Raw genomic sequence first — 25118 nt, 5'->3', positions numbered from 1 at the left:
AGAACAACATATTTCACTTGTTAAATTATCATGAAAGTATGGTAAAAGGAGTTTAAAAAAATAATATAATAAAACTGAACTAATTTTCCGGGATTTTACCAGTTTTTTAGCATTATTTGAAATTTCCCGAATAAAATTTTTTTTTCCTTATAGGATCCTTTAATGTATCGAAAAACACATTAAATAAATAACATAATGTAAAATAAACAAAATAAGAAAAAAATAAAAAAAATTAAAAATATATCACAGCTGGGGTTTGAACCAACGCCCCCTCGCTCCAAGCGTAAATTACTAGCACATGGTCTGAGCCGTTGGACCACGCTTACACGAGACTCGCGCTACAACATAGCTTCAAGTACCCTCTCCCGGTTTGCTAAACAGAAGACTTAAGGGGCCATTGCGACCCCCCTAGTTGGGTTATAAAATTTTGCTTTGGTAGACGGGTCCGGCACATAGAGGCCTATATTCGGCCCGAGTTTGAAAATTATAACTTAATATTAATGGGAAGTAGGTTGGCTTGAAATTTTATCCTTTTTCCCGCCATTTTATTTTATTTTATTTTTTATTCCATTATGCTTTCTTTCACAAAGAGACACCCTTGATTTTATACTAAGAACAACATATTTCACTTGTTAAATTATCATGAAAGTATGGTAAAAGGAGTTTAAAAAAATAATATAATAAAAATAAACTAATTTTCCGGGAGTTTACCAGTTTTTAAGCATTATTTGAAATTTCCCGAATAAATTTTTTTTTCCTTATAGGATCCTTTAATGTATCGAAAAACACATTAAATAAATAATATAATGTAATATAAACAAAATAAGAAAAAAATAAAAAAAATTAAAAATTGATCACAGCTGGGGTTTGAACCAACGCCCCCTCGCTCCATGCGTAAACCACTAGCACATGGTCTGAGCCGTTGGACCACGCTTACACGAGAATCGCGCTACAACATAGCTTCAAGTACCCTCTCCCGGTTTGCTAAACAGAAGACTTAAGGGGCCATTGCGGCCCCCCTAATTGGGTTATAAAATTTTGCTTTGGTAGAGGGGTCCGGCACATGGAGGCCTATATTCGGTACGAGTTTGAAAATTATAACTTAATATTAATGGGAAGTAGGTTGGCTTGAAATTTGATCCTTTTTCCCGCCATTTTATTTTGTTTTATTTTTTATTCCATTACACTTTCTTTCACAAAGAGAAACCCTTGATTTTATACTTAGAACAATATATTTCACCTGTTAAACTATCATGAAAGTATTGTAAGAGGAGTTTAAAAATATAATATAATAAAAATAAACTAATTTTCCGGGATTTTACCAGTTTTTAAGCATTATTTGAAATTTCCCGAATAAAATTTTTTTTTCCTTTTAGGATCCTTTAATGTATCGAAAAACACATTAAATAAATAATATAATGTAAAATAAACAAAATAAGAAAAAAATAAAAAAAATTAAAAATTTATCACAGCTGGGGTTTGAACCAACGCCCCCTCGCTCCAAGCGTAAATTACTAGCACATGGTCTGAGCCATTGAACCACGCTAACACGAAACTCGCGCTACAACATAACTTCAAGTACCCTCTCCCGGTTTGCTAAACAGAAGACTTAAGGGGCCATTGCGGCCCCCCTAGTTGGGTTATAAAATTTTGCTTTGTAGACGGGTCCGGCACATAGAGGCCTATACTCGGCCCGAGTTTGAAAATTATAACTTAATATTAAAGGGAAGTAGGTTGGCTTGAAATTTGATCCTTTTTCCCGCCATTTTCTTTTATTTTATTTTTTATTCCATTATGCTTTCTTTCACAAAGAGACACCCTTGATTTTATACTAAGAACAACATATTTCACTTGTTAAATTATCATGAAAGTATGGTAAAAGGAGTTTAAAAAAATAATATAATAAAAATAAACTAATTTTCCGGGATTATACCAGTTTTTAAGCATTATTTGAAATTTCCCGAATAAATTTTTTTTTCCTTATAGGATCCTTTAATGTATCGAAAAACACATTAAATAAATAATATAATGTAATATAAACAAAATAAGAAAAAAATAAAAAAATTTAAAAATTGATCACAGCTGGGTTTGAACCAACGCCCCCTCGCTCCATGCGTAAACCACTAGCACATGGTCTGAGCCGTTGGACCACGCTTACACGAGAATCGTGCTACGACATAGCTTCAAATACCCTCTCCCGGTTTGCTAAACAGAAGACTTAAGGGGCCATTGCGGCCCCCCTAATTGGGTTATAAAATTTTGTTTTGGTAGAGGGGTCCGGCACATGGAGGCCTATATTCGGTCCGAGTTTGAAAATTATAACTTAATATTAATGGGAAGTAGGTTGGCTTGAAATTTGATCCTTTTTCCCGCCATTTTATTTTGTTTTATTTTTTATTCCATTACACTTTCTTTCACAAAGAGAAACCCTTGATTTTATACTTAGAACAATATATTTCACCTGTTAAACTATCATGAAAGTATTGTAAGAGGAGTTTTAAAATATAATATAATAAAAATAAACTAATTTTCCGGGATTTTACCAGTTTTTAAGCATTATTTGAAATTTCCCGAATAAAATTTTTTTTTCCTTATAGGATCCTTTAATGTATCGAAAAACACATTAAATAAAAAATATAATATAAAATAAACAAAATAAGAAAAAAATAAAAAAAATTAAAAATTGACCACAGCTGGGGTTTGAACCAACGCCCTCTCGCTCCATGCGTAAATCACTAGCTCATGGTCTTAGCCGCTGGACCACGCTTATACGAGGCTCCCGCTGAAACATAGCTTCAAGTACCCTCTCCCGCTTTGCTAAAGAGAAGACTTAAGGGGCCATTGCGGCCCCCCTAGTTGGGATATAAAATTTTGCTTTGGTAGACGGGTCCGGCACATAGAGGCCTATATTCGGTCCGAGTTTGAAAATTATAACTTAATATTAAAGGGACGTAGGTTATCTTGAAATTTGATCCTTTTTCCCGCCATTTTCTTTTCTTTTATTTTTTATTCCATTATGCTTTCTTTCACAGAGAGACACCCTTGATTTTATACTAAGAACAACATATTTCACTTGTTAAACTATCATGAAAGTATATTAAAAGGAGTTTAGAAAAATAATATAATAAAAATAAACTAATTTTCCGGGATATTACCAGTTTTTAAGCATTGTCTGAAATTTCCCGAATAAAAATTTTTTTTCCTTATAGGATCCTTTAATGTATCGAAAAACACATTAAATAAAAAATATAATATAAAATAAACAAAATAAGAAAAAAATAAAAAAAATTAAAAATTGACCACAGCTGGGGTTTGAACCAACGCCCCCTCGCTCCATGCGTAAATCACTAGCACATGGTCTGAGCCGTTCGACCACGCTTACACGAGAATCGCGCTACAACATAGCTTCAAGTACCCTCTCCCGGTTTGCTAAACAGAAGACTTAAGGGGCCATTGCGGCCCCCCTAATTGGGTTATAAAATTTTGCTTTGGTAGAGGGGTCCGGCACATAGAGGCCTATATTCGGTCCGAGTTTGAAAATTATAACTTAATATTAATGGGAAGTAGGTTGGCTTGAAATTTTATCCTTTTTCCCGCCATTTTATTTTATTTTATTTTTTATTCCATTACGCTTTCTTTCACAAAGAGACACCCTTGATTTTATACTTAGAACAACATATTTCACCTGTTAAACTATCATGAAAGTATTGTAAGAGGAGGTTAAAAAAATAATATAATAAAAATAAACTAATTTTCCGGGATTTTACCAGTTTTTAAGCATTGTCTGAAATTTCCCGAATAAAATTTTTTTTTTCCTTATAGGATCCTTTAATGTATCGAAAAACACATTAAATAAAAAATATAATATAAAATAAACAAAATAAGAAAAAAATAAAAAAAATTAAAAATTGACCACAGCTGGGGTTTGAACCAACGCCCCCTCGCTCCATGCGTAAATCACTAGCTCATGGTCTTAGCCGCTGGACCACGCTTATACGAGGCTCCCGCTGAAACATAGCTTCAAGTACCCTCTCCCGCTTTGCTAAAGAGAAGACTTAAGGGGCCATTGCGGCCCCCCTAGTTGGGATATAAAATTTTGCTTTGGTAGACGGGTCCGGCACATAGAGTCCTATATTCGGTCCGAGTTTGAAAATTATAACTTAATATTAAAGGGACGTAGGTTATCTTGAAATTTGATCCTTTTTCCCGCCATTTTCTTTTATTTTATTTTTTATTCCATTATGCTTTCTTTCACAGAGAGACACCCTTGATTTTATACTAAGAACAACATATTTCACTTGTTAAACTATCATGAAAGTATATTAAAAGGAGTTTAAAAAAATAATATAATAAAAATAAACTAATTTTCCGGGATTTTACCAGTTTTTAAGCATTATTTGAAATTTCCCGAATAAAATTTTTTTTTCCTTATAGGATCCTTTAATGTATCGAAAAACACATTAAATAAATAATATAATGTAAAATAAACAAAATAAGAAAAAAATAAAAAAAATTAAAGATTTATCACAGCTGGGGTTTGAACCAACGCCCCCTCGCTCCAAGCGTAAATTACTAGCACATGGTCTGAGCCATTGAACCACGCTTACACGAAACTCGCGCTACAACATAACTTCAAGTACCCTCTCCCGGTTTGCTAAACAGAAGACTTAAGGGGCCATTGCGGCCCCCCTAGTTGGGTTATAAAATTTTGCTTTGGTAGACGGGTCCGGCACATAGAGGCCTATACTCGGCCCGAGTTTGAAAATTATAACTTAATATTAAAGGGAAGTAGGTTGGCTTGAAATTTGATCCTTTTTCCCGCCATTTTCTTTTCTTTTATTTTTTATTCCATTATGCTTTCTTTCACAAAGAGACACCCTCGATTTTATACTAAGAACAACATATTTCACCTGTTAAACTATCATGAAAGTAATGTAAGAGGAGGTTAAAAAAATAATATTATAAAAATAAACTAATTTTCCGGGATTTTTCCAGTTTTTAAGTATTATTTGAAATTTCCCGAAAAAAATTTTTTTTCCTTATAGGATCCTTTAATGTATCGAAAAACACATTAAATAATATAATGTAAAATAAACAAAATAAGAAAAAAATAAAAAAAATTTAAAATTGATCACAGCTGGGGTTTGAACCAACGCCCCCTCGCTCCATGCGTAAATCACTAGCACATGGTCTGCGCCGTTGGACCACGCTTACACGAGAATCGCGCTACAACATAGCTTCAAGTACCCTCTCCCGGTTTGCTAAACAGAAGACTTAAGGGGCCATTGCGGCCCCACTAATTGGGTTATAAAATTTTGCTTTGGTAGAGGGGTCCGGCACATAGAGGCCTATATTCGGTCCGAGTTTGAAAATTATAACTTAATATTAATGGGAAGTAGGTTGGCTTGAAATTTTATCCTTTTTCCCGCCATTTTATTTTATTTTATTTTTTATTCCATTACGCTTTCTTTCACAATGAGACACCCTTGATTTTATACTTAGAACAACATATTTCACCTGTTAAACTATCATGAAAGTATTGTAAGAGGAGGTTAAAAAAATAATATAATAAAAATAAACTAATTTTCCGGGATTTTACCAGTTTTTAAGCAGTGTCTGAAATTTCCCGAATAAAAATTTTTTTTCCTTATAGGATCCTTTAATGTATCGAAAAACACATTAAATAAAAAATATAATATAAAATAAACAAAATAAGAAAAAAATAAAAAAAATTAAAAATTGACCACAGCTGGGGTTTGAACCAACGCCCCCTCGCTCCATGCGTAAATCACTAGCTCATGGTCTTAGCCGCTGGACCACGCTTATACGAGGCTCCCGCTGAAACATAGCTTCAAGTACCCTCTCCCGCTTTGCTAAAGAGAAGACTTAAGGGGCCATTGCGGCCCCCCTAGTTGGGATATAAAATTTTGCTTTGGTAGACGGGTCCGGCACATAGAGTCCTATATTCGGTCCGAGTTTGAAAATTATAACTTAATATTAAAGGGACGTAGGTTATCTTGAAATTTGATCCTTTTTCCCGCCATTTTCTTTTATTTTATTTTTTATTCCATTATGCTTTCTTTCACAGAGAGACACCCTTGATTTTATACTAAGAACAACATATTTCACTTGTTAAACTATCATGAAAGTATATTAAAAGGAGTTTAAAAAAATAATATAATAAAAATAAACTAATTTTCCGGGATTTTACCAGTTTTTAAGCATTATTTGAAATTTCCCGAATAAAATTTTTTTTTCCTTATAGGATCCTTTAATGTATCGAAAAACACATTAAATAAATAATATAATGTAAAATAAACAAAATAAGAAAAAAATAAAAAAAATTAAAGATTTATCACAGCTGGGGTTTGAACCAACGCCCCCTCGCTCCAAGCGTAAATTACTAGCACATGGTCTGAGCCATTGAACCACGCTTACACGAAACTCGCGCTACAACATAACTTCAAGTACCCTCTCCCGGTTTGCTAAACAGAAGACTTAAGGGGCCATTGCGGCCCCCCTAGTTGGGTTATAAAATTTTGCTTTGGTAGACGGGTCCGGCACATAGAGGCCTATACTCGGCCCGAGTTTGAAAATTATAACTTAATATTAAAGGGAAGTAGGTTGGCTTGAAATTTGATCCTTTTTCCCGCCATTTTCTTTTCTTTTATTTTTTATTCCATTATGCTTTCTTTCACAAAGAGACACCCTCGATTTTATACTAAGAACAACATATTTCACTTGTTAAATTATCATGAAAGTATGGTAAAAGGAGTTTAAAAAATAATATAATAAAAATAAACTAATTTTCCGGGATTTTACCAGTTTTTAAGCATTATTTGCAATTTCCCGAATAAATTTTTTTTTCCTTATAGGATCCTTTAATGTATCGAAAAACACATTAAATAAATAATATAATGTAATATAAACAAAATAAGAAAAAAATTAAAAAAATTAAAAATTGATCACAGCTGGGTTTGAACCAACGCCCCCTCGCTCCATGCGTAAACCACTAGCACATGGTCTGAGCCGTTGGACCACGCTTACACGAGAATCGTGCTACGACATAGCTTCAAATACCCTCTCCCGGTTTGCTAAACAGAAGACTTAAGGGGCCATTGCGGCCCCCCTAATTGGGTTATAAAATTTTGTTTTGGTAGAGGGGTCCGGCACATGGAGGCCTATATTCGGTCCGAGTTTGAAAATTATAACTTAATATTAATGGGAAGTAGGTTGGCTTGAAATTTGATCCCTTTTCCCGCCATTTTATTTTATTTTATTTTTTATTCCATTACGCTTTCTTTCACAAAGAGACACCCTTGATTTTATACTTAGAACAACATATTTCACCTGTTAAACTATCATGAAAGTAATGTAAGAGGAGGTTAAAAAAATAATATTATAAAAATAAACTAATTTTCCGGGATTTTTCCAGTTTTTAAGTATTATTTGAAATTTCCCGAAAAAAATTTTTTTTCCTTATAGGATCCTTTAATGTATCGAAAAACACATTAAATAATATAATGTAAAATAAACAAAATAAGAAAAAAATAAAAAAAATTTAAAATTGATCACAGCTGGGGTTTGAACCAACGCCCCCTCGCTCCATGCGTAAATCACTAGCACATGGTCTGCGCCGTTGGACCACGCTTACACGAGAATCGCGCTACAACATAGCTTCAAGTACCCTCTCCCGGTTTGCTAAACAGAAGACTTAAGGGGCCATTGCGGCCCCACTAATTGGGTTATAAAATTTTGCTTTGGTAGAGGGGTCCGGCACATAGTGGCCTATATTCGGTCCGAGTTTGAAAATTATAACTTAATATTAATGGGAAGTAGGTTGGCTTGAAATTTGATCCTTTTTCCTGCCATTTTATTTTGTTTTATTTTTTATTCCATTACACTTTCTTTCACAAAGAGAAACCCTTGATTTTATACTTAGAACAAAATATTTCACCTGTTAAACTATCATGAAAGTATTGTAAGAGGAGATTAAAAATATAATATAATAAAAATAAACTAATTTTCCGGGATTTTACCAGTTTTTAAGCATTATTTGAAATTTCCCGAAAAAAAAATTTTTTTTCCTTATAGGATCCTTTAATGTATCGAAAAACACATTAAATAAAAAATATAATATAAAATAAACAAAATAAGAAAAAAATAAAAAAAATTAAAAATTGACCACAGCTGGGGTTTGAACCAACGCCCCCTCGCTCCATGCGTAAATCACTAGCTCATGGTCTTAGCCGCTGGACCACGCTTATACGAGGCTCCCGCTGAAACATAGCTTCAAGTACCCTCTCCCGCTTTGCTAAAGAGAAGACTTAAGGGGCCATTGCGGCCCCCCTAGTTGGGATATAAAATTTTGCTTTGGTAGACGGGTCCGGCACATAGAGGCCTATATTCGGTCCGAGTTTGAAAATTATAACTTAATATTAAAGGGACGTAGGTTATCTTGAAATTTGATCCTTTTTCCCGCCATTTTCTTTTATTTTATTTTTTATTCCATTATGCTTTCTTTCACAGAGAGACACCCTTGATTTTATACTAAGAACAACATATTTCACTTGTTAAACTATCATGAAAGTATATTAAAAGGAGTTTAAAAAAATAATATAATAAAAATAAACTAATTTTCCGGGATTTTACCAGTTTTTAAGCATTATTTGAAATTTCCCGAATAAAATTTTTTTTTCCTTATAGGATCCTTTAATGTATCGAAAAACACATTAAATAAATAATATAATGTAAAATAAACAAAATAAGGAAAAAATAAAAAAAAAATTAAAAATTTAGCACAGCTGGGGTTTGAACCAACGCCCCCTCGCTCCAAGCGTAAATTACTAGCACATGGTCTGAGCCATTGAACCACGCTTACACGAGATTCGCGCTACAACATAACTTCAAGTACCTACTCCCGGTTTGCTAAACAGAAGACTTAAGGGGCCATTGCGGCCCCCCTAATTGGGTTATAAAATTTTGTTTTGGTAGAGGGGTCCGGCACATGGAGGCCTATATTCGGTCCGAGTTTGAAAATTATAACTTAATATTAATGGGAAGTAGGTTGGCTTGAAATTTGATCCCTTTTCCCGCCATTTTATTTTATTTTATTTTTTATTCCATTACGCTTTCTTTCACAAAGAGACACCCTTGATTTTATACTTAGAACAACATATTTCACCTGTTAAACTATCATGAAAGTATTGTAAGAGGAGGTTAAAAAAATAATATTATAAAAATAAACTAATTTTCCGAGATTTTTCCAGTTTTTAAGTATTATTTGAAATTTCCCGAATAAAATTTTTTTTTCCTTATAGGATCCTTTAATGTATCGAAAAACACATTAAATAATATAATGTAAAATAAACAAAATAAGAAAAAAATAAAAAAAATTTAAAATTGATCACAGCTGGGGTTTGAACCAACGCCCCCTCGCTCCATGCGTAAATCACTAGCACATGGTCTGCGCCGTTGGACCACGCTTACACGAGAATCGCGCTACAACATAGCTTCAAGTACCCTCTCCCGGTTTGCTAAACAGAAGACTTAAGGGGCCATTGCGGCCCCACTAATTGGGTTATAAAATTTTTCTTTGGTAGAGGGGTCCGGCACATAGTGGCCTATATTCGGTCCGAGTTTGAAAATTATAACTTATTATTAATGGGAAGTAGGTTGGCTTGAAATTTGATCCTTTTTCCCGCCATTTTATTTTGTTTTATTTTTTATTCCATTACACTTTCTTTCACAAAGAGAAACCCTTGATTTTATACTTAGAACAATATATTTCACCTGTTAAACTATCATGAAAGTATTGGAAGAGGAGTTTAAAAATATAATATAATAAAAATAAACTAATTTTCCGGGATTTTACCAGTTTTTAAGCATTATTTGAAATTTCCGGAATAAAAATTTTTTTTCCTTATAGGATCCTTTAATGTATCGAAAAACACATTAAATAAAAAATATAATATAAAATAAACAAAATAAGAGAAAAATAAAAAAAAATTAAAAATTGACCACAGCTGGGGTTTGAACCAACGCCCCCTCGCTCCATGCGTAAATCACTAGCTCATGGTCTTAGCCGCTGGACCGCGCTTATACGAGACTCGCGCTACAACATAGCTTCAAGTACCCTCTCCCGGTTTTCTAAACAGAAGACTTAAGGGGCCATTGCGGCCCCCCTAGTTTTGTTATAAAATTTTGCTTTGGAAGACGGGTCCGGCACATAGAGGCCTATATTCGGTCCGAGTTTGAAAATTATAACTTAATATTAATGGGAAGAAGGTTGGCTTGAAATTTGATCCTTTTTACCGCCATTTTATTTTATTTTATTTTTTATTCCATTATGCTTTCTTTCACAAAGAGACACCCTTGATTTTATACTAAGAACAACTTATTTCACATGTTAAACTATCATGAAAGTATGGTAAGAGGAGTTTAAAAAAATAATATATTAAAAATAAACTAATTTTCCGGGATTTTACCAGTTTTTAAGCATTATTTGAAATTTAACGAATAAAAATTTTTTTTCCTTATAGGATCCTTTAATGCCTCGAAAAACACATTAAATAAAAAATATAATATAAAATAAACAAAATAAGAAAAAATAAAAAAAAATAAAAATTGACCACAGCTGGGGTTTGAACCAACGCCCCCTCGCTACATGCGCAAATCACTAGCTCATGGTCTTAGCCGCTGGACCACGCTTATACGAGGCTCCCGCTACAACATAGCTTCAAGTACCCTCTCCCGGTTTGCAAAACAGAAGACTTAAGGGGCCATTGCGGCCCCCCTAGTTGGGTTATAAAATTTTGCTTTGGTAGACGGGTCCGGCACATAGAGGCCTATATTCGGTCCGAGTTTGAAAATTATAACTTAATATTAAAGGGAAGTAGGTTGGCTTGAAATTTGATCCTTTTTCCCGCCATTTTATTTTATTTTATTTTTTATTCCATTATGCTTTCTTTCACAAAGAGACACCCTTGATTTTATTTTTAGAACAACATATTTCACCTGTTAAACTATCATGAAAGTATTGTAAGAGGAGTTTAAAAAAATAATATAATAAAAATAAAATAATTTTTCGGGATATTACCAGTTTTTAAGCATTATTTGAAATTTCCCGAATAATTTTTTTTTTCCTTATAGGATCCTTTAATGTATCGAAAAGCACATTAAATAAATAATATAATGTAAAATAAACAAAGTAAGAAAAAAATTAAAAATTGACCACAGCTGGGGTTTGAATAAATTACAATTTAATTACATTATTAAAAAATTAATTTTTATAATTAAAAACTAAAAAGTAATAATTTATGTCATTTTCTTTAATCTTCTAGCTTCATTAATCTTTAGGTCAGTGAAGTCTTTCTACTATACTTCAAACCACCGTATTTTGACAAGGCTGTCAAAAAGCACGCGAACCTATGATCCCATCCAGTATCATAGAAACTATCTAACCCCCTCTCCAAAAAGTCCAAACTGTGATGGCAAGTCTGAAAAACTTTCAATACATATTTTCTCTGCCTTTTTTAGTACTTCTCTATACCCGAGTGTTTTGTTTTAACCTTTCCAGCTAAAGGATTTCATTTACTAGGTTATGCTTCAAATCTCTGTCTCCCATTCGCGAATTTTTCTTAAACAGTGAGAATGTCCCTTGAGGATAAACAACGGGTGAGCTAGATGCTTTAAGCATTTCATTTAAAAATTAAGATTAAAGAACTCATGTAACAGAAATAGAAGGTCAGAAACGTCGTAATCAAAACAGTTGGATTACAAATTTGGCAAAAAATTTAATTTTTTGTTTTTTCAATAAGCTTCGAGAAACGAGATTAAATTTTTCTATTCTTATAAGACTATGAAGAATAGACCTAATTTAAGAAATCTATCGTCTCTTGAGAATTCCTTTAAAGAGCATTAAGCAGGATGCTTTTGATGAAGCAATATGCTTGGTTAGTTTTATTTCCACCCACTAAATGTTTGAATTAGTCATGGAACTAATTTAATCTTTTAGTGGTATATCATGCTTATTGTATTTTCTACTTCAAATCGTATTTTGATCTCGTAAATAGCATAGTAATTTTTATAATTAAATACTGTGAAGTATATGAATAGTACTCAAACCAACTCTTAAATTCGATGTTATAAAGGTTTTATAATTTTGTATAAAACTTTAATAATACAAGTATAGTTATTTAAAAAAAGAAATGTAAAAAAATTAAACATTCTTTTATTATATTAAATTGTAATTTATTTAAATTCAAATATGTTTATGTAGGAATGGATTGCAAAACAATTCTATTTTGCCATTTCATTCAATTTGTTTCAGTTTTATTCTCTTTTTTTTTTCAAATGTCATGGAAAAAATAAATTTTTTCCAGTAAATATTCCTTACTATTACCAATCCAAAATTTCTTGACAATATGGAATAAAAAATTGTGTACTATATTTTCCCTTTTTCTCAAGAAGGACCCTCTTTCAGCTTGCCGTTTGATTCTTGAGCCCATATTGTATGGTGAAAGTTTTTTGTTTTGGTAAATTTCTTTTACCCTTTATAGCTGAAACCATTAGTTTTGTCTCACCTTGTATACTACTAGCAGCTATGTAATTGATCAACTTGTTTCCAGTCAAATATTTCTGCAACAAAAGTTTATTCAGCAAACTTTATTTTTGTTGAAAGAGACAAATTTTTGATTTTTTAAAACCAAGTTTTATTTGCTAAGTTTAATAATAGAAGTTTATTATTTTTGTGAAATATGATTGATTTATTGATATACGCCAATAATACTTACTTTTTTGATGATGCTACTGAAATTAAACATAGTTTTTTTATTTTGAAAGAAATTTCTTTAAAATATGTTTTATAAAATAATTTTTTGATCATCAGATTTACCACATCGAATAACTGTGTTTTGTAGAATCTACCTCTTTTTTTTTAGTAATTTATAAAATAGCACCCTCCTGTGTTTTTCACATTTTTTAATAATTATGAAGCAACAATACTGTGAATTCTGTTTTTTTATTTAATTACATAAACCAGGTTGGAAGATTTGACAAAATAATGATAGGTGGATAGTCGAAAACTCTTAGAATGTAGTAATCATTCATAAAGAAAGGACAGTAGAAAAAAGTGAATTTTTATTTCTGTCTAAAAATAACCTTTTGAAGAACATTTTCTTTTTTTCTTTTTTTTTTTGAGGACACACCTTTTTTTTAGATTTAGGTAAATGAAGAAAAAATTATTTAAAATAATTATGCCATAAGAATGAGTTAAAAACACGTATATTGCTAGTTTTGATGTAATAAATGTGTGTTCAGTTATATATTTAGATTATTTTATGGGTAAATAAATCCTTTATGTACTTATTACAGTTTAGGAAATTTTAAATATTGACTTACTGACCTCTTGGTGGACACTCATTAAGAATTGTATCATTAAGAATTAATCTTCTCTATTATGGAATTATAGAAAAATTTTATGATTATAGTCATTACATGTTTATAGTCACTGTCCACTGCAATAAAGTTTCTTATTCAAACTTTTTATTCTTTCACAGGAATGGACACCAGATGAATATATACCAGATTTATTTTACGATCCTCAGAAATCTCTCGTGTCTCTGAACGACTTCATCACTGGATTGATTTAACTCTTGGTTATAAATGGTCTCTTAAACAAATGGATTTGTTTTTGGTATGTTGAAAATCGTAATCATTTTCTGTACTTTGATTTTTAAGTAGCTTTTAGACTTATCATTATCCATAAAGATTATTTTTTCAGGTAAAAATTAAAATAATGTGAATTAATTGCTAATTTTGCTAATTAATTGAATGCTAATTTTTTTTATTTCTTATTAATTCAATTATTTATATTTTATAATTATATTTTATAATGGTTTTAATTTAGGTGGGAAGAAAAACCTGTATCAGAATTTTTCCAGGCTTTCTGCGACATGCCTCTCTAGTACTTATATCTTTCTGCAAGATTCTTTTAAATATAAAAAATATATACTTGCTAACTGAAACATCAACTTAAAATTTTGTTTTTTTTAAAAATCTAATATTAAGGCAGATATTCTTGCATTTTGTAGGTTGAAAATACATTAATAATTTCCTTTTAAGCAATTTTGTTAATCTTCATCACATTGAAAGAAAATAATAAAAAAAGTTGTGAAATCCGTAGCAGTAACTACCGGTAAAAAAAAAAGATTGAAGGCGAAATCACATGAATCGGTTTCTTCAAAAAAGGGTTACTAAATGTGTGTTTTCATTTCAAGATTCAGTTGCTGTTATAAATAATATCAAATTAATAATATAGGATTTTAAATACTATGTGAAATCAAAAGTAATAACTAAATAAAGAAAATTAATAGAACAAAAATTTCTGCTGAGAGGAAAACCAAAATTATTTACTTCCTAACGGAAAAATCTTTTTGCAAGAACTCGGTAATGTTCTGTGACAATGTTGCCATAGTGGAGAAAAATATCACCCATTAGTATATTTTTAAAATATGTTACATATGTTAAAATACAATCTAGTTAATTCTTACCCGAAAGATTATGTATCTTATGAAACTGAAGCTTTACTTTGAGTTTAAATAATTTAATATTGATTACCGGTGGTTGGCTTTATTTTTGGCTATGTTATTTCTCGATAAATCACCAACAATGGATCTCTTCTCATGATTCTAAAGGTCTGTTGAGAACAATTCAATTACTTTTTAATTTGGCTTTTGATTAGGCAGGTCATGGGGAACTTGTTTTCCATGGCCTGTCCTTATTAATATTATTATGCAAAATTTATTTAACTAGAACTCCTATGGACATAAATTTTTTTATCTCGAGCTACCAAATAAAAGTTTTATTATAATTTATGTTCCAGTTTTCATCTTCTACTGTTATTTTCATCATCCTGTTTTCATCACAATCTTCAATTAGTCAAGTATACCATGCATCTTCCAACTTCACTGATTTTCTTCTCAGCAGCATTTTAACAAAAATATCATAAATTAATTTTGCTAAACACAAATTAGTCTTCTTAGTTACATTGAAGCACATTCTTTTTATTTTATGTTCTTTTCATTTTCAGAAACTTGTACATTAGAGGCTGTTAGGAATTATTATTTTTAGTGGTTGTGAACTAAATTAGAATTTTTAAAACAAAGTAAAAGTTTTTTAGAACTAAAAGTTTTAATTTTTTTTTGTTAAAGCGTTAGCAATCATCTATCTGACCATATAGTATTTGTTTAAATTATTATATTTTGTTTTGTAATTCTTTTTATTCTTTTTTATAAAATATTAATACATTACCCTCCCTTGCGACCACTTGGAAATTTCTTAGCAGTTGGAGTGTCTGCCTTTCTTTTTTTGCTATCTTATGCCTGTATCTTATTTTGCTTATGTAACTTTCTTATTCGAGGTGCGTAGCGTTTTTAAGAGTGCTTAAAGGTGCTTATTTTCAATTGTTTTTTAAAAGCCCTTAAAGGTGCTTTTTATATGCGTCGTGTTTTATAAGTGCTTAATTTTTAATTTTCGAAAATGAGATTTTTTTTCTTGACTGTGTTGATTTTCGCTGTGTATTATGCAAAAGCATGGTTTTCACATTGTTCTATTCATTATTTTCACAATTCATTCAAGAAAATTAATTTTGGCAAAGCGTTGGTCGGTAGAGTATGAAAGCGCCAATCATGTTACATGTTTGATGAAATACATGGGAGTGACTACTGAGCTGGGTTCGGTGATATTCTTGCACTCTCATGTGCAACTCTGCTGCATTTTTCAAGATATTCTCAATTTCAGGCTTCATTTTCCACCCTCTAAAATCGAACCAAAAAAATTTTGATCTTTTTATGGTAGCTAATATAATCAGAAAAGAGTTCTTTGCCAGAAACTAGTTGTTTTTATCATGATCTTATAATGTCTTTGAAAATTATTTTGCATTTTGTTAATGTATATAGTGTTTAAAAAGTACTTTAGAGGTGCTTATTTTTAGTCGAAAATTTGGTTATGCATCCTGTTATTTATTCTTATTTTTATTATGAATATGTATTGATTATGTGTGTTATTTAAAGAGTAATGTATTTTTTGTTCATTGCAGTGTGCATTGCTTCAGGATCTAGAGTAGCTTTGTTTAACAGGCTTCTCTCCCAGACTGTCAGTACTCGATATCTTCATGTTGAGAACGGTAACTTCCATGCCAGCTCTACTCAATGGGGTGCTTTCACCATTCATGTCTGTAAGTCTTATTTTCATTTTACTCTTAATTTCATATAGGGGGAACAAGTAAAGTGGTAAAAATGGTTTTACTAAATAGTAAAATATTTAGAAGTAGTTATTCTTATTTACACCATTTTTGAATCCAATTATAAAGAGGATGCTGTACAGTGCTAGAAATTCTTCATGGCACTCTCACTTTCACCTACATAAGTAATTTAAAGTTTATGGAAAAGTGAATTCGGTGCATTTAGTGTCTAGGTAAATCTAGTGTAGTTTCAAAAGCTGAAAAAAGTGTTCTTCAAATATCAAAATGCATGCAAATTATGGTAGGATCACTTTTTCATTGTCTACTCTTAAGTAATCCTGCCATAATTTGTTTTCATTTTGATATTTTGAAACTTTATGGTTTACGTTAGGTTTACCCAGAGGTGATTGTGCTCCGAAAAAAATCCGGATTTCCAGATTTTTTGCTAGCTACAATCCAGAAGTTTCCGGAAATCCATGGTCTAGAAGTTTCAAGAAATCATCAATCACATTTATGTATAAAAATTCCAATATATTTTGTTTAAAAATAATAAAACTAGAATTTGTTCTTAACATTTCTTTCATTCGTAAATTTTTCTTTTCTGGTAGTGTAATAAATGTGATTTGAGATAAAAGTGAACTTATAAGTAATTATTCATTGAAATTACACTACATATAATTTATTTAGAATTTTATGTTTGAATATTTCAACAATGATTTAAATTTATAAAGATACTTTGTATATATATTTTGAAATGCGTCATTAATGATTTTACTCAAGAAATTTTCCGGATTTTTTAGTTGGGCTCGCAATCACCCCTGGTTTACCTTAACAACAAATTTTTTTATGCTTCAAACTACTTATGTAAGAGAAAGAGAATTTTCTATGAAGAATTTGTCCCACAGTTTTGCATCATCAAACCAATAACAAATCTTAATCAAAACTCAAATATCTTTTTCTTTAAAATATTAATATTTTTTTACTAATTTAATAATTGAAACGTAATATTTACTCATTTTTCTCATTTACTGTTGAGGGCTGCAATGAGTTCTTATACAAGCTGATTCATGTCTCTAAAAGTTAAGCTTCATAGACAAGTATAAATATTCATTCTCTAATTTAAAATTTTTTATAATAAAATATTACATTTCATCATATTTAAAATGTAATATTTTATCAAATTTTACTAATTTTTTAAAAAACTTTTTGTTATTAGGTCAACTCTGAGTTTGTATACATACAGGGTGTGTAGCATTTTTAAAAAGTGCTTAAAGGTGCTTTTTTCTTTGGGTGTTTTTGAAAAGTGCTTAATTTTTCCCATTTTCAAAATGAGATTTTTCCTTTACTTGTTGATTTTCGCTACGAATAATGCAAAAAGACACAGTTCACATTGTTCTATTGAAGGTTTTCATAATTAATTCAACCCAATCTATTTCGGCGTATAAGTCAGTCCGTAGTGTATGAAAACGCCATTCGTTTTACATGATTCAAAATTTCATGATTTTTGATAATTGTCTAAAACAATTTCAAATTTTTTTTTTGTTGACATGGCGGTTAAAACAAGATAAAACCGTCGATTGTCAAAAACTTTCCAACCCTGCCTAATTATGATATTTTTGTGAAGTGTTTAAAAATATTTTTCAAGTGCTTAAAAGGTGCTTATTTTTGTTGAATAATTTGGCTATGCACCCTGTATGTAGAAATTAAGTATAATCATTTTTATTTGCTTTATGCAAAAACTACATAAACCTGCCAATTAACTCAATCTTACCAAAATGCTAGACATTAGTAAAGTTTTTGCTCCAGGATTAATGCAAATCCAACTATTCATCCAAAGATTAAAATTTGTAATAGAAAATATTCAATCATCATGTTATTATATCAGCCTAGAATTTGGATATATGGTGGTTCTAAATTATCTCTATGCTTATTTACATCATTATTTTTTATAAAAACAAAAACTTGACAAAAGTATTTTAGGTTTTTAAATAACATCCTATATCATTTTTTTTGTAGCAATCTAGGCACATTAAAACAGAACAAACAATCATTTGTTATAGTTATCATCCTTTGGTATCCAAACATTAAGCACTTACGTCATGTGTAATTAACATTAATATCTGATTTAGTATAGTTCAAGTGCATTTGTGTTAAAACCCTATTGTGGTATTTCAATTCTAAACATCAACTTTGTGATAAGTTTTTTTTTATCTATTATATTTTTATTATCTGTTCTTTACTAATATGTTTTTTGTAGGTTTTCCCTCTCTAGTTAAGTTATTTGGAAAGAAAAGCACTGAACTGCTCTTATCAATTCAGTTGTTGTTATTATTATTATTACTTAATTTTCACTTAAAGATAGACTTATATTGCAGGGCTGCAAACTTTCTACACTTTTTGGGAAAATTTATTATAGTTTTTTCTTGTTTTGATCAGTGACTTTTTGCATAGTAAATTTGACTTATTTTCCACGCCACTGAATCTGAATGATTCAATAGTTCATATGAAAAAACATTTAGTTCCAGTTCTTTTGTTCTTAAAACTTAACCATAAGTAACCAAACATTTTGAAATCTTTAATTTTTAATTGTATGTTCAATTGTTAAATGATAATGTTTTAATTTTTTGTTAATGTCTTTTGATTGTCTACCACTCTATAAAAATATTTCACAAAAAGCTTAGTAGTTGGCAGCCCCATATATTGTTCTAAGATACTAAAGGTCAAATAGAAGGTAAATAAATAGTTAAATGCCACAGCCACGTGTCCTGTTTTGCCAGTCAGTTACAATGCACATAACTACTTTTTTAAAAGCTAAAACTTATGTGATCTTTTGTCGAAAATGTGGTAAGCTATAACCCTAAAATTAAAGAAAAAGAAAGATAGTTTGAGAAGATTCTCCCAACACAAAATTATGAATGTTAGCTGTACAATATTTTATTTTATATTACAGCAGATGTAAAGCTGTTTACTTCTAAAACATGCTATAATTATTTCTTTTCTCACTGCTGAATTGGTTTTGTAGTGGATGATACTGAATCAGAGTCTTAGGAATTTACTGTTCGTGATGGTTACATTCATTATCGTTATACTGTTAAGTTAGTCTGTTCAGTTACAGGAATGGCATTACCTAGACTGGTAATTTTTCAACTTTATTGTGTTTTCTTTTACATTAACAACTTAGGTTTAATATGCAATAGTGTTTTTGTATATCTTTCTGAATGTTGTCTTTGTTTTATTTTTAAATTTAAACTATATATTATTATTCTTTTTGAAAAGCAGAACAGAAAAAAATACTTTTGGCAGTTTTAGTGGCAACATTGTTTTTGTGTATTTTTCAGAATGTTGTCTTTATTGTTTTTTTATTAGGCTTCTTTGACTTTTTTGTTGTTTGAACACATTTAAATGACAAACAAAAATGGTTTTCTTTTTAAACTGTATATTAATATTTTATGAAAAGAAGAAAAGAAAAAATACAAAGCAATAAATTCTGTTTTCAAGCTACGAAAAATGGTGATTATGTGTCATGTTAATGCGTTATATGATTAATTGTTGTTTTAATTTTGTTCTTTTTAATGAAAAATATTTTCATGCTGTTAATTAAAAAATATTAGGTTTATCTTTTATCTCTAATTAAAGAGCTTTTTAATATTTTTTATGTTTGTTGCAAAACTTAATTTTTATGAATTCTTTATTTCTTAAGTTTTATTGAAAGTAATTTGGATTTTCGTGAATGTAACAATCTTACTTCAAGGTGGCCACCCACTTGGAGAACCTTGAAAACCTGGAATTATCAGGGAATATTTTATACTGGAAAAAACCTGGAAAAATCAGGGAAATTTGGACAGAAACCTAGAAAAATCAGGGATTTTTTAAAGAAAAGCTGGAATTTTTTCTTTGATTTTTCTTATTTTTACTAATTTAAATTATTTACTAATTTTGTTAATTAAAATTATTTTACCAACTGTTATACCCACTTTTGGACGAAAATTTATTGCCAAACAGTTAAAATACCATCAACTTAGCAATATTTCGCTTGCATCAAAATTAGGTTCATTATAAGCATGTTAAACTCTCATGATTTCTGAAAGAATAGAGAGCCTTTCCAGGTCACCTCATTCCCATAAGTTGACCTGGCTAGCACTCTATCCCATGAGTCAAAGATGATAAACATTACATTGATAACATTAAAAAAATAATATTTTAAATAAAATACTTTATAATATTGACGCTTTTCTTGGTTCCATCCAAAACTTTATGAGGGAAAAAAAGCAAATTGACCTGTAAGTTTTAGGATTTTTACCTGGAAAACCTGGAAAATTCAGGGAAATTTGAAACCTGATTTGAGTGGCCACCCTGTATCTTGCAAAAATAAAATTTGTTACTGCGATGTGATTGCTGCTTCAATCTGCCCCATAACTTATATTTTCCACAAATTTATTTCACACCTGTTCCAAAATAAACTTAAAGCCAGAAACTTTCGCCGCAGTTGTTCCAACGCAGGCTTTTTTTCATTAAATTATAATGAACATTCTCCAAAAATTTGTATTCAATCACATAATACATTATTGCTTTAATATTTTTGTTGGACTTAAAAAAAGCATTAAATATTTAGAATAAGTAATAAATAATGTATTTTTAAATAATGATATAAATGTGCATGCATGTCCATGCATCTCCCTCTTGTAATATGTCTTATACATATGCATTCTTATTACAGTTAATGGGGAAAGTTGACAAACAGACAGCTCTTCTAGATGCTGATGATCCAGTTTCACAACTTCATAAATGTGCTTTTTACATGAGGGATACTTTGTTTATCTAAGGAAAGAATCATGCAGTTTGAGGTAACACATTTTTTTTAACGAACTGTAAAAAAAAATCCATGATGACTTTTTTAAAATTAAGTTACTAAATCTTTAATTAGATTTTTTTAATAAATTTAATTTATTCAAAATAAATTGTAAACTCTCATGAATGGTAATTAATAATTGACCCCTTTGTTGCAAACAGTAGATATGTGATACAGTCTAACGTCCCATATCCGGACGTCCCTTTTCCGGAAGGGTCGATTTCCCGGACACTTTTTAACAATCAAAATAAACAAACATTTCATCATCTTCCCCTCTCCTTAAAAAAAAAAAAAAAAAAAAAGTCTTTTGACAGGTTTTTCCCCTTCTCAGCTTCTAGAGATCTATGCATTGAACCCATAAATCAACAGAAAAGAGAACAGAAGATCTACTAAGACCATGACGCTCCTCCTCTGGAATGCAGGAAAGGGGGGAGGGTTGTTTTCAAAAGAGCACAACTGAGTCCCCTCCCTCCCCCTTCTTTCCTATGCTGCTGGCTAGTAAAAGAGGCATTTCCTGGAACCTTTTTGAATGTTAAAGTGGAGGGGGAATCCCCTTTAGTCACACAAGAAAAAATAAAGAAAACCCAATTAGCATGCAACGCCTTTATGCTTGATTGATAGCCAATGATAGGAGAGAAAATAAGAATTTGTCACTACCCCGCCCTCAACTTGAATGACAAGTTAGGAGGAAATGAATTTTTCTTCTCCACCTACCCACCTTATTGAATGACCGGAATTTCCCCTTCTTGCTTGAATCGTTCTAGTTCAAAATGGTGGAGAGAGCAATTAATATTTTAATAACTGGGAATTTTTTTCGTTTTCTATATTTATTTTTAGAATAGCAATAATTATTTTTTTTCTAATATTTTGTTTATGATTGATTAGATATCATTCTAATACTAAAACATTATTGCCCGAAAAATAATGTTTATTTATTTTCTGCTTCTTAGATTCAGATCATTTTAAGCTTTGTTTACCTTGGAGGTCAATTATACGGAAAAATCAAATATACGGACTTCGGAAAGTCCCGCTGATTCCGGATACGCGACTTTATACTGTATTTCAATATTTTTATTGAATTCTGTAATTTTTGAGGAGTGTTTTCAGTATTTTTATGTACTTTTTCTTTAATTTCTCACATTAATTTTTTTAGTTTGGTCACATGTTTAAAACAAGGCCAAATTAATTCGTGTTTTCAAGCTTTTTTTTAGGATTAAGTGATTTATATAAAAGTTAGGTATATCAGGACTCTCACGGGCTGGAAGAACAGGGATAACCTGGAATTCTCAAGGAATTTTATTCTGACTCTCGAAAGCAGGGAATAGTCGGGAAAAATTGCATATTTTTACAGAAACTTGGAAAACTCTCATACCTGGAAGAACTCAAAATTTTCAGCAGCATTAATCAGTTATTGAGATTCAATTTAAATAATTCTAACATCTGTTACAATTATTTGTTATAAAAATTCGACATTTTATTAAAACTTTTCCATATTTCCATGCTTGTTCAATGATACTTTTTTTGCTCACAAGATGTAATATCTACACATAATTTTATATTTGACATTACTAATGAAATTCGAAGTTTTCTGATGAAAAATTGTGTGACTTACATAAAATATGGTCTGGATTTACTTTGAAATTTTCCTGAAATACCTGGAAAAGTCAAGGAAATTTTTGTATAATATAGCAGGTGGCAACCCTGTTATATTACACATAGTTGATTATATTAATTAGAAGTAAAACAGTAAAAATTATTTGAGAGAATTAATAAAATTTGTTATTTTCAGTAACTGTGGAGCTTTAAAATGTACCATTTACCTTTATAATCAGTAAAAATGTTATAAATAAGGGAATAAAATTATTACTGAATCACACAATTTGTCTTCTCAGAATAAATACAATTAAAATGTAAGATGATATGTAATAAAACCTTGATATATAATTTCTAAATTATTATCACTTATCTTTGAATTGATAATTATTTTTTGTATGCTTGCTAGTTGGCAGTTTATGTACAATCTCTATGTGTCCTTGTTTTATTTTATTTCTTCATCTCTGTTTTATTTTTTACTTTAAATAAAATTTGAATAAAAAAATTAGTAAATTTAATTTTATTAAATAAAAAAAATTAATTACATTTAAATAAAGTGCAAGAGAATTAAGTTATATATTATATTACTTATAATAGTAATTAGTAATAATTAAAATAGTTAAATTTTGTTCGTACTTTTATTGATGTAGAAAATAATAGAGGTAGTTATTAAAATTAAAAGCAAAGTATCCTTTACATGAAATAGCTTTAAGTGTCATTTTTGGATTTGTAAGAATATTACTAAGCGTTGTGAGACGTGAGGACTTAAGAATGAAGTTCTTTCCGCAACAAAAAGTGTAGTGTCAACCATTTATTATTTTTTCCAGCAAATTATCTAGTGACCCTTAATTGACCACCCTCTATTCTTAACTCCTACTCTTTTTTTGTGACCATACCTCAACTAAAATTGAAGGGAAATTTTTTTTTTGTGGCCTCTTAGAGTTTGTCAAATTCAAGCCAAATATATATGTACCTAAAGGAAAAAATAGAAAATCCGTTGAGAGAAATGACATATAACCAGTATTTCAAGTTATCTCCATTATAAAAACAAAATAATTTAATATGATATACATTAGGAATAAAAGAAAATGATATAAAATAAATGAAAAAAAATTACAAGTGTGAAACATATGAACGATGCTTTGCTCTAGCTTAAAGTAATGAATTAGAACTAAGATCACAAATGAATCATTACTTTTTTTCATTACTTTCAGTACTGTTATTCACAAATTTTTAATTTTTACTGTAATACATTATGCTGTTTGGAGGTAATTTAGCAAAGATTTGTTAGCAGGCGTTCATACCTTTAATATTCACTTTTGCACTATTTCTTTCTTTAGGTATTGATGATTTTGTTTTATTTTTTAAAAATTTCTCCTTTCCTCTCCTAAATTAATGATAGTTAAGGAGGTGATGCTGATAATAATAATGAGATGATAAAAAACATTATTTTTTCATGATTAATGTACTATTGAAATAGGATATTTCAGTTTAAATTGAAATCAATATATTTTTACATTTTCATTAGGCTACTCCATGTCCTAAAGAGCCTAACAAGGAGATGATAAATGATGGGTCTTCTTGGACAGTCATTAGCACTGATAAAGCAGAATATACTTTTTGTGAAGGAATGGGCCCTGTTCGCTCTACTGTTACTCCTGTTCCTGTAGTACATAGTCTTCAAGTAAGCATTTCTAATCACTAATAGTTAATTTTTATTTTTCTAATTCAGACTATTGTAATATTTACATTTGATAAGATTACATAAAAATAATTTCATTTAATAGCTTTTTTTTCCTCCAGTTTTTGTCATAGAAAAATCTTAAAAAATAACAGGGAGTCCTTTCTTCATTGTTAATACAGTGATCACCACACATATTTTGAAGGAAATCCCCATTAGGTCACAAATGCTGCTTAGGTGTGCAAGTGCTCATATCATGGAATAGTAATGTAAAACGTACTACTAACAGATTAAAATAAATTAAAATTAGATTCGTAATAAATAAAAATTAAGTAAATTTTAAATAACTTTTCAGTAATTGCTTAAAACATAGTAAATTTTTTAGTATTATTATATAATTCTTTATACTGTCAGTTACCAGTGACTTACTGAGGTAGTTTACTGAGTAGTTTAACCTTTTCTGGGGGGCTGTGACAGCAGTTGTCACATCTGATCTTGGGGTTCTGTGGTGGGACACTTTCAGCGTAAGAATTGGGGAAAAAATCTCCTCCTCAGTTAAGAGAGAGGATCAAGTTACAGCGGGATGTGTTTTATTGTTTTAGTCACTAAGAGAGGTCTCACCTTTTTAAGTTAAGGGGTTTCTTTACATTTCTCACCTACCTTCAAACATCTATTTCAAGTTCGGGTACTTTTTTCTTTGTCCACCGTTTTCTTACGTCTTCTCTAGTCAGTTTAATTGTTGCTATTTTTTT

The 25118-nt window shown here is 30.3% G+C and overlaps 1 pseudogene across 1 annotated transcript in view; it reads left to right on the top strand.

Moving 5' to 3' along the window:
- The first annotated feature begins 11730 nt into the window (after positions 1-11730).
- The window catches only part of LOC122273317 (suppressor of hairless homolog), a 42832-nt pseudogene continuing 29444 nt past the window's right edge, over positions 11731-25118 (top strand). The window contains exons 1-5 of the transcript XR_015429255.1: positions 11731-11954; positions 16100-16237; positions 19266-19378; positions 20961-21087; positions 24214-24369. The product of XR_015429255.1 is annotated as a suppressor of hairless homolog (transcript). The remainder of the gene's footprint in view (positions 11955-16099; positions 16238-19265; positions 19379-20960; positions 21088-24213; positions 24370-25118) is intronic.

This window comes from Parasteatoda tepidariorum, chromosome 1, assembly GCF_982258835.1.
Source record: "Parasteatoda tepidariorum strain Cologne lab strain chromosome 1, Ptep-v5.0, whole genome shotgun sequence".
Classification (NCBI taxonomy): Eukaryota; Metazoa; Arthropoda; class Arachnida; order Araneae; family Theridiidae; genus Parasteatoda; species Parasteatoda tepidariorum.
The sequence above is the reverse complement of the archived record's forward strand: the minus strand, read 5'-3'. Positions and strand labels throughout refer to the sequence as shown.